The 7,919-nt window shown below is 37.3% G+C and overlaps 1 non-coding gene across 1 annotated transcript; it reads left to right on the top strand.

Annotated features, from left to right (window-relative positions):
• Nucleotides 1-1,259: 1,259 nt before the first annotated feature.
• Nucleotides 1,260-1,366, top strand: LOC127109936 (small nucleolar RNA R71). Its single transcript, XR_007797179.1, has one exon. It is a non-coding gene; the product is annotated as a small nucleolar RNA R71 (small nucleolar RNA).
• The last annotated feature ends 6,553 nt before the right edge of the window (nt 1,367-7,919 follow it).

Raw genomic sequence — 7,919 nt, 5'->3', positions numbered from 1 at the left:
GGAACGACCTATTTATAGAGGAATTCAGCAGCTTGGAAAGACCATGGTGCCCCTCAACTTCTCCTTAATGGGAACGTGGAATACAAAGGTGGCGCCCGCCACCCCTTCATGGCGCCCGCCATGTGTGGAAATGGGTAATATCATGGGAACGTGGCGGTTACCTCCTGGTTGAGGGCTGATGAGTCATGGCTTCTCCTATGGCGGTCGCCATGTGCAACACCATGTGTACAATATTTGCCGAAAACCCTAATTTTAGGTCTTTTTGCTTCGTTTCTTCTAAAGGGGTCCCGAAAGAGCTAAATATCTGAAAACAACATAAAAGAGAGCATAATACAAACAAAATGATAATAAAGTCCTAATAAACATGTGAAATCCGAGTCAAAAATACTGTGTGATTCAGTGTGATCATTGGGTTATGAGGCCCTTCGTAAGCGGTCCCACTTCGTAATGAGATAGCGTTAGCTTGCCCTCGAGGGTTTGGTTGAGGTTGTCCAGGGAATTATCCTCCAGGTGCAGTTTGTGGGGCTTGGCTTTGTGCTACCTGTGAGATCTGGGTTTCAAGCATCTTGTTGTGAGTGATTATTTGATCAACCTTGGTTCCTAATTGCGTTATCAATTCATTTACGTGAATGTTCTGGTTTAGGAATTCTTTATTTTGCTGAGTCTGGCCTGATATAAAGCTCTCCATGATCTTCTCAAGATTAGACTTCTGAGGCATGGCTTGCATAGGTTGACTTGGTTTTTGGGCTTGATAACCTTGTGGTCTTTGAGGTGCATAATTTTGGATAGAGTTCTGGTTCTTATAGGAGAAATTCGGATAATTCTTCTATCCAGGGTTGTAAGTGTTTGAAAATGGTTTACCTTGGGCGTAATTCACTTGGTCGGTGTTCAGGTTGTTCAAAAGGTTACACTCCGCTGATTCGTGTCCTTTAGATCCACAAAGTTCGCACTCTGTGTGGACTACCGCTGCGGTGTTAGTGTTTGTAGACATATGTTCGATCTTAAGGGCTAAAGCGTCCATTTTCGCCTGCATCATGTCCATAGAGCTTGTCTCATGTATTCCACCTTGGGTCTCCTTTTTCTCTATTGATGCTCGTTCAATTCCCCATTGGTAATGGTTTTGGGCCATATCCTCAATTAGGTCACAAGCTTCAGGGTAAGGTTTGTTCATCAGCGCGCCACCTACGGAAGCGTCGATGCTCATCTTGGTGTTATAATGGAGTCCATTGTAGAAGGTATGAACGATCAGCCATTGTTCTAGGCCATGGTGTGGACAGACTCTTAATAGCTCCTTGTATCTCTCCCAAGCTTCAAAGAGTGATTCTCCTTGGTTTTGAGTAAATCTAGTTATTTGGTTCCGAAGAACGGCAGTCTTACTGGGGGGAAAATATCTAGTAAGGAATACTCTTCTAAGGTCTTCCCAGGTAGTTATTGAATTAGCTGGAAGTGAATCTAACCATGAACATGCTCTATCCCTGAGGGAGAAAGGAAATAATCTTAAATGGATCGCATCAGGTGAAGCACCGTTTGATTTAAAGGTGTTGGCCAGTTAGATAAAGACTTTTAAATGTTGATTTGGGTTCTCAGCAGCGAGACCCGCGAATTGGTTCTGTTGCACTAATAACAGTAAAGATGGTTTTAGTTCGAAATTATTGACAGGAATAAGGGGATTTACTATACTCGAACTAGTTTCCTTGTCAGAGGGTTGGGCAAATTCCTTAAGAGGTCTCCGGTCGCGATTCTCAGCCATAGCTTTCTTAATTCGAATGAGTAAGAGCCATGTACGAGTGTAACGTTCGGGTTCCGCTAAAGGATCTACTAAATTTCCGGTACTACGGGTTCTTCGCATTTACCGACTAATAATGCCTTAGTCTAGACGGTGTAACAACAGGGTACGAAATTTGACGAAGTTGGTCCCCGACAACGGCGCCAATAACTTGATCGCTTTATTCGCAAGTGCACGAATCGCGTCAGAGTAATATAAAAGAATATTGATCCCACAGAGACCAAATTGTCAATCTATCGATTACTATCGTTACGATGTTTATCTAAGGCGGTATAAAAGAGATATTGATGTTGCAAAATAACAGTAAATAAAGAAAATAAATACAAAAATAAATACAGTGCAGATAAAGACAGGTTTGAATGTAATTCACGTCAGTTAAACGATGTTTCGATTGTCTAAATAGAACTACTTATGGGGCAATATTTTCTACTCTTGAAAAGAATCCATTTAACAGGAACTGTCGCTTTCGCGTATTCAGAACCGAGTTTACCCTTAAATTAAGGCCTTTTATTGTCACTTATAAAAGGTGTGCAGAATGCTAAAGTAGTAAACTTATTTTTAAGAAATAAGACTCCTAAACTTAGTTGAAAAGTGATTTTGATTTGAAAAGTTTTACCCAAGGAGTTTCCTGATTTTAAATCTATCAACGCGTCCAAAAACAGTTTCAAAAATCGTTTTTCCTTAAAGTGATAAAAATTCCTAGTTAACTAAGCCAGGGTGTTTTCGCACTCCTTGAATAGTTAAAACTAACCATGTTTGTTTAAGAAAACTCAAGTTAAAAATCAAAACAGCCTTTAAAGCATTTCTACAGATCCAATATGTGAAACATCTCTTTAACCGCGATCCTTACATTCTAACATTTGAAAGATTTAGCCAGACATGGTAATACAAACAAACATAATGATATTGATCATGATGAAAAGTTGTTTTAGAATGTAAGGCGTAAAGAACGAGTAAAGTGTGGATAGGAATTAAATAAAGTAAAGCGTGGACAAAACTTAAATACAGTAAAGCGTGGACAAAAATTAAATAAAGTAAAGCGTGGACAGAAATTAAATAAAGTAAAGCGTAGACAGAAATTAAATAAAGTAAAGCGTAGACAAGTAAAATAAATAAAAGCAATAAATAAGAACCTTCTCCAAACGGAGGCTTTAAATCTGGTACAAGGAAAATAAACCTTCGACTCTGAAGATAAAGACGACAGCAAAATCGAAGTGATCCAACTCAATCTCACTAAGGTGCGATAACCCCCCGATGTGACGGATTACCGCTTTTACAGATGATAAATATAGTCTTAGTGTTGTAAACTAAGTTGGATGATTTGGAAATGAAATGGAACGATCTATTTATAGAGGAATTCAACAGCTTGCAAAGACCATGGTGCCCTTCAACTTCTCCTTAGTGGGAACGTGAATTGCAAAGGTGGCGCCCACCACCCCTTCATGGTGCCCGCCATGTGTGGAAATGGGAAAGATCATGGGAACTTGGCGGTTACCTCCTGGTTGATGGCTGATGAGTCATGGCTTCTCCTATAGCGGCCACCATGTGCAACGCCATGTGTACAATATTAGCCGAAAAACCCTAATTTTTGGTCTTTTTGCTTCGTTTCTTCTAAAAGGGTCCCGAAAGAGATAAATATCTAAAAACAACATAAAAGAGAGCATAACACAAGCAAAATGATAATAAAGACCTAATAAACATGTGAAATCCGAGTCAAAAACACGGTGTGATTCAGTGTGATCACTATCACACGCCCATGCAAGCATGCAAGTGAGGTTTTCAACTTTGGCCAAAAATGGAAGTGTGAAATTATCAATCTCCTTGGCTATAAATAAAAGCTCTCTTGCTCAGAATTAAGGACCCTGGCGCGCAAGCTTTGAATCAGCAACCCTAAACCCTCACCATTAAAGGATAAGCTTTAAGATTTTCTTTGAAAATCGAGTTTGAATCTCCCACTGTTTTTGAGATTGAAACTCCAAGAGTCCATCCCTTTCCTTGATCCATTTCCATTCCATCAAGCATCTAAAGCTAGGCCAAGCATAATTGAGAGCAAGATCGTGCTAATCTGAAGTTGTAGTGAAGGTGATTTTCAGAATTTTCCATCTCTTTGATTCTCACTCAATTCTCCACTATTCTTGTTGATTTCTGGTTGTCTAAAGTCCTACCAATATAGGCAAGAAGATTGAGTTGCTTAGAGGTCAAATAAAAGCAACTCAGATCATGATCCTCAAAATTCAACTCCCTATATCTTTCTATATACTTGGAGTTAGACAAAATTGAGGCCAGATTCGAGCTCCTGAGCATTTTTTTCTTTAAATTCATGTCCTCCTTTTTCATTTTGGTGATGGTTGAAGTTGGACCAGTCCGGTGAGGTCCACCGGAGAAGAAGACCGGAGCTCTGGCTCCAGTGATGTGTTGGCATGCTTCTGAACCACATGATCCCTTCATTTTGTTTTAATCTTAGGCGTTAGTTTTGATTACCACTTGTGCAGCGCTGTTGACTCAAGACCACATGGAACGCGCGTTAGGGACCACCTGATCTGCCACCTCAATTAATGAGGGAGATCAGATGGTCCACGTATTTTTGTAATTTTTTATTTTCATTTTAATTGCTTTATTTTCATTAATTCATATTAATTTTAATATTGATCCAAAAAATATGGGACTTTCACCAAAAAAAATCAAATATTTTTCTATTTCATTTTCTAAATTAAAATTATTTTTTGGATCAATATTAATATTTTTCATGATTTAATTGTTTTTATGCATATTTTTAATTGTTTAAAAATACTTTTGCATTTCCAAAAATAGTGAATTTTTTTCTCCAAGGTCCTTTGACCTTGTTTGACCTATGATAAATCTCTTGGCCATTTATTTGGTGTTTTGAAGAGGTTTTAGGTTTTTGATCAAACATAATTTAATTTAATGAATTTTTAATTGATTTTTAATTATGATTAAATTGTGTTGAGCTATTTTTATTGACTTGTGAAGTTTGACTATTGTGTTTGGGCCTTGGTCAAGGTTGATTTGACTTTGTTGGATTAAAATCATTGGATTTAGGGGATTGATGAAATGTACATTTCATTTCTCAAAATGAATGAATGATTTTAATTTGATAAAATCCTTCCCTTGTCCAATTTGTGTTTGTCTCATTTCTCCTCCCTCTTCATCTTTATTCCCATTCCATTCCGTCCATTTTATTGACCAATGATATCTCTATATCCTAAGGCTAGTTGGTTCATCAACCAACACAAGTATGGATGAGATTAGGTCTCTCCTCTTGCCATTTTCTTTTATGTATCGTATGTTTTAGGAGTATGATTCATTATACCATATCTCTAACATGCATTAACACTAAAATTTCTATTGCCTGACCTCAGATAGTTGTGACTTCTACATAAGTCCAATTACGATTGCTTATCATAGCGCTAAATTTTGACCCGAAAGCATAGCATTCTAGTAAGTGAGATTGTAAGTCTCCCCCCTTTCATGGTATTGTGTTGAAACTTGGCCTTTTTCCTTCCTTTGGAAGACGTCTTGGTTCAAGGATCCATGCTTATGAATAGAGGGTTGAGTGTTCTCCAAAGAATGACTTAAATAACTAAAAAGCAAAAGCAATACTAATATCTAATCAACTAACATTTGACTAACTTTTAATTTCAATTCATTTACCTTATGCACTTTAAATTCAAGCCCTTTTATCATTTGCCATTATTCATATCATTTAACTTGTTTATTTTAATGCTATTTTGACTTTGCTCACTTGAGCCATATATTATGCTTGTATATACTTGTTTGGTATTTTGCTTGTATTTGTGGTCTTAGGACCTTAATCTACATAATAACAACAAAAATTCTTAAAAAATGTTTGTGTGGACTGTTGGATTTGATCTGAGACTTGGACTTAGAATTAGGCAACACTCCATGTGCAAAAGGACTTGGCCAATGCCAACTTTTCTGAAGCCAAGTCATTGTGAATTGAACTTTCATCCGATGTAAGTATTGAGATCCCTCTTGAGTTCATCTGCTACATGGTCATGATGCAAATGTTACTTTGAACATGTGTCTAATGCCTTATTCTGAGCCATTTAAGGAGTATGTTATCTGATACATGGGGAAGATTATGAAGAAGACTATGGAGTTTCTAGCTTGGATGTGGATATCTTTATTTGATGCCTTGTTCTTCATCTTGCTTGCTTGTTGATATTGCTTGATTTTAAAGTCCAAAGGAAAAGTGGATTTCTATATGACATTTTTGTCTATTGGATTGCGTCCCACCGGTCAGATCTTTTCAACTCTTAACTTTTAAATTTTTGCTTAGGATTAGTCTCTTCATCTCCTCCCACTTCTTAAATTTCAAATATCTCCCCTCTTTCAAAATCTTCTTTGCTTGTGATTTTTAAACTCAGACTTTATTGCAAATTAGAAACTTTGGCCTTATTCCATTGCATTCTTTAAACTTCTTTTCTTAACACAAACTTGTAAATGAACTTAACCATACTTGACTTAAAATTTCAAAAAGACAAAAAGAACTAACACTCATTCAAACTCTTTTAGGCCTTTTGTGCCTCTTCTAAACTTAAACTTTTGTTAAAAGCAATCAACTCACTTTGAAATTGATACCACGAATTACGAGGTTTTGATCCCTCATTTTTATGTTGGTACATAGGCACAAGTCCGAAGGTCTTGTCAAACATCAAAATATAATTAATGAATTCTTTTCTCATCCCCACACTCTATTTATTGCAAACATCTTTTATACTAAAACACATACACACATAAAAAAGGGCTCCCTAGAAGTACCTAGGACACTTTGGGTGCTAACACCTTCCCTCTGTGTAACCAACCCCCTTACTTGTAATCTCTGGCATTTTATTAGTTTTGATTTGAAAACTTCTTATATTTGGGTTTTATTCGTACTTTTTCCCTTTTCCTTTGGAAACAATAAAAGGGCGGTGGCGACTCTGGTTTTATTGACGTTAAGTTTATCCATAGCTTAATGGTCATGAACTTACCGCTACAAAAATTAAGTGGCGACTCTGTTGGGGAGTAGTCTTCAATGGGTTTAGGCTACCTTTTTATGTCTATATAATTGTGTATTTGAGGTTTGTATATTTGTTTGTGTTATATAATCTGCTTGTTGTGCTTGGTGATCTCTGAGTGGTGAGATAAGTTCTAACCCAAACTTGAGTGCAATTAAGATAGGAGGATGGTATAGTCATGTTCGACTTGTGTGGAGTAGGCCTTAACAAGTTGGCTTAAGACCCATCTACTTAGTGGAGACCCTTTTGGAGCTATTGATTTCACAGAAGTTATTTGTGGTTAAGCATTACTTTCTCTGATTTGGGGTCCGAGAAGCTGAGGACCGTAGAACATTTAACCCATCTTGGCCTATTTAGGATGTAGTGTGGAGACTATTCAGGTGTAGACCTGATAACTGTTGTTACGCGATACTACACTCAGACGAGTTTCTCTTGAGAATATTATGGGTTGATGAGTCATTCATCCTAACTTGTAATATCCGATAGATGGAATTAAGACTCTGGGAACTTTTTAGAACATGATCTACAGGTTTTATCCTTAGTACACTCCTTTGGGATAGTTCTTAACCCGACTCCATGTTTGTGACTCACAACAAACCCTTGATTCTTGGTTGATCCACTCAAGTCTTGTCAATATCAATGGAACTTGGGTGTTGATAAGGTGAAAACCATAATCCACAAAAATGGATGATTGATCTTGACAATGTTTTGATTCATCCTTTGACCTTTATTTGCCTTGTGTGTGATCCCTTATTTGTGATTGTTGCATTCATGCATTCATGCACATCATAACATTCCTCACACAAAAAATAACTTCAAGGAACTGAGATTTTATTTGCAAATATTTCCAGACCATGGATTGTGGACGAAGGAACACTAAGAAGTACAATTTCAGATGTCTTGATTTGAAAGAGCTAAGGAAGATATCATATTTTGTATTAGATCCCTTGGACTTCAAACAACGCCATGGGAAGCTTCTATCTGTGTTATCTGCTGATGTAGTGGAAGGGCTTTTGAGTGTGTTGGTTCAGTTTTATGATCCTCTCTACCGTTGCTTCACTTTTCCTGATTATCAGCTCGTGCCTACGTTA

The sequence above is a fragment of the Lathyrus oleraceus genome, chromosome 7 (assembly GCF_024323335.1).
Source record: "Lathyrus oleraceus cultivar Zhongwan6 chromosome 7, CAAS_Psat_ZW6_1.0, whole genome shotgun sequence".
NCBI classification, from domain to species: domain Eukaryota; kingdom Viridiplantae; phylum Streptophyta; class Magnoliopsida; order Fabales; family Fabaceae; genus Lathyrus; species Lathyrus oleraceus.
This window is presented reverse-complemented; position numbering and strand designations above follow the sequence as displayed.